General features: G+C 32.3%; 1 protein-coding gene across 1 annotated transcript in view; it reads left to right on the top strand.

Moving 5' to 3' along the window:
• LOC118735931 (28S ribosomal protein S9, mitochondrial-like) overlaps window positions 1–3,288 on the top strand; it is a 76,577-nt gene that overhangs the window by 25,938 nt on the left and 47,351 nt on the right. The window lies entirely within an intron of this gene.

Raw genomic sequence — 3,288 nt, 5'->3', positions numbered from 1 at the left:
GAAGAACTCAAGCTGAATCTTTAGGAAATAAAAAAGCAAAAAATTAATGATGAGCAATGTTGTGATTTTTATTTAGTGGAAGAAGATAAATGACTACTTTGGCACATACATTTGATGGTCCTCTGCAATAACAACATAAATCAAAACAAAAACCTTTTCTACTATACAGTGGCGAATATCTCTAATCCTTGTCTAATCCATTTCTAATCCTTACTAAATTTTTCTATAAAGCAGTCATAAAGATGCGGTAAAGATTAGAAAAGAATTATAGATATTCGCCAAATGAGCGGATTACACGACAGCTGAAGCGATAGCAGTCAGAAAAGCAGCAAAGAAAAATGCTATCCAATTAATTTTTTTTTTTAATTTATGATCTTGGGTTCAGTTCGACTACGACCTCAGCGGATTTCATTTTTATAAACAACTAGCGAATTCCCGGCATTCTTCACTGCGCCTTAAAAGTATTTTTGTGTTGCTTGATACCCGTATTGTAATATTTCATTTATTTTATGAATTTAATTAAATAAAAGTTTTCAAACAGGTGGCAACCCTCCTCAAAAATATTTTCGGAAGTAAACTTTTCTAAACCACTTCAGTTTGCTGCCCATACTGCAATATTTCGTTGATCTTATCAATTACATTAAATTAAAACTTTCAAACATGTGGCAACCTCCTCGAAAATATTTTCGGCTGTAAGCCTTCTTTTAAGCCTCTTTATTTTGACAGCCATTTTGCAATATTTACTTTATCTTATCAATTTAATTAAACTGCAATTTTAAAACAGGTGGCAACTCTGTAAATTTTTTTCTTCTATATTTTAATTTGGGCCTCTAGCAATACAGGCAGACAGACAGACAAAAATTCTTAAAATTGTCTATTTGGCTTCTATTGCTCTAATAAAGACCCGAGGCTATAAGCGGCGATAAAGGGCATCTAACACCCTGCGGAAGGGATCACTATTCTGGACAGAATCGGCCCGAGTACCGAAAACGCCAATACCAGTTCACGAAAATTGACTTTGACCGCATTTTTTAAATCCACTCTCCCGAAAGAAGTGATTAGAAACTTAATATGGTTCTAAGCAGATGAGATCTCGATCTTTACAGATGGTTAAAAAAATGGAACAACATTTGATGTCGTCCTTCAGAAATTGCCGTTTAGGGAAGCCTAAGCATGATCAATCTATGTAGCTCAACCAAAACTCGCTTCAGCTGTTATCAAGGACTTTGGGTCGGTAACAACCAATCTGACATGCGTTCAAGAATGCAGAAGATGCTCGCAATCTCTTGGTCATCATATAATCAATCTGTACTAAATATACATGTCCCGGGACAGACTGGTATTTAGGGAAATTAGGAAGTAGACGAGGGGCGAGAAAGGAATCTGCGATAGGATTAAGGGAAGTGAGTCCCTTACATTTAGTAATCTTACAAGTTTGAGGTATCACCATTCCGATAAAAAAAAGAAATATCGAGAATGATTCTCGTGATCCAAATTTAGCCGGTAACACATACAAAAAAAATATTCCGATCAATTGATATCTTCCTTTTTTTTTTGAAGTCGGTTAAAGAAGATATTAAGGCCAGCGTAATTAATTAAAAACCAAGCATATTCACCTTATATTAAATAATTCATAGTAATTAGGAAATTCCAATATTTGTTGCTTACTTTATGAACAAATTTCGATTATTGGTCGCATTTTTGGGACATTTAGTCACACATTCGAATTTTCTTCGTAAAAACGGCTGTGGTGATGCTTCGGTATGAATACTCCTTTGACTCAAAATACAAAATAAACAATTTTCGAAGGGTAAATTACACATGCTCATACTAGCGTTGTCCGAAAAGGACTGCCGGGAGCCAATTGGAGCCTTTGGCTGCTATATAGTTTTATGCAACAAATGCGTCTTACAGTCTATTAGTATTTTGCTCACAGGTCATTGCACCATCAGAAAATAAATTTGGCTGGGAGCTTAAATTCTGCTAAAAATTGATCAACTAATAATAAAGTATTCTTCATTTAATAAAAATAATATTGAGGTCGCTGCGTTTTGAGTTAGAATACATAAATTCAAATACATAAATTTTTAAATTAAAAAACATATGCATATGCACTTTAATTTTACATTAAATCATCCACCCATGCTAGTCCCTGTAATTCAATATGCCGACTTCCTTCGTTAAAGCTCAATTCAAATGTTCTCTTCTATGCACTAATATGATTAGGCGATTCCAATTCAACTTTTGAAGCTGAAAAACTGGAATACAGAAATTATTTCTTATACACATTTTGACAGTTCGGCAATAGTTTTGAGATTTTCAAGTCATTCGCGACTTTCCAGTTTCCAATTTCAAGAGAATTAAATGCATTTTTTTTATTAATTTATTAAGAAAGTATTTTATAATTCAAATAATTATGCAAATTTATTAGTTTGTAATTTATATTTCTAAATATATTGGCTTTACAAATTGAATGTCGAATGGCGCTCTTAAAACATCAGTAATCACAAAAATAAAATAAACTACATTTTTTACTTAAAATTGCTTTTGTGAAATTGGAGCATATTCATATTTCTTGGCATATATTAATTGGCTCTTACAGCCAATTTCACGAAAGCAGTTTAAGTAAAAAATGATTTAAATTTTTTTTTTAAATTTCATATGGAAATTGACAGAAAATAAGAAATCATTTTCCACTTAAATTGCTGGTGGAACCGGCAATGGACTATGAAACCTACGAATATGCCCCATTGCCCATTTCTTTAGAATTAAAGAAAATTAGTTTTTCGTTTAAATTTGCTTCAATTTAATGTTTTTTTTTGATTGATTGTTGACTGGAACTCTAGTTGACGTCTGTCTTATGTTTTTTTGTTTATTTTATTAATTTGCTTATTTCTCTAACAATATATTTGCACTTGAATTATACATACATACATACATACATACATACATACATATGTATGAATGTACAAACACTTGTAATTTCCAGCTGCACTCAACCTAAAATATTTTTTTGTTTGCTTCATTCCTTTTTTAGCAGTTTCATCAGCACTTTTAATAATTTATTGTTAATAATATGTTTCCTACATATCGCACACGATCTTCAAAAGTGACACAACTCAAAATTGCACGTTCGCCAGAAAATGTGAAAAAGTATTTCCTAGCACATGCTCATCATATACATAGGCAAGGGGGACTTTACGTTAGGTTTTTTCAGCAAATTATAGTAAGAATTTACTCGAGCTTTTGCTGAAAGGTAAATAAAGGCTCTGTGTACATATTGAGTGC

This window comes from Rhagoletis pomonella, unplaced genomic scaffold (genome assembly GCF_013731165.1).
Source record: "Rhagoletis pomonella isolate Grant_MI unplaced genomic scaffold, Rhpom_1.0 Rhpom_scaffold_00001, whole genome shotgun sequence".
NCBI lineage: Eukaryota > Metazoa > Arthropoda > Insecta > Diptera > Tephritidae > Rhagoletis > Rhagoletis pomonella.
The sequence above is the reverse complement of the archived record's forward strand: the minus strand, read 5'-3'. Positions and strand labels throughout refer to the sequence as shown.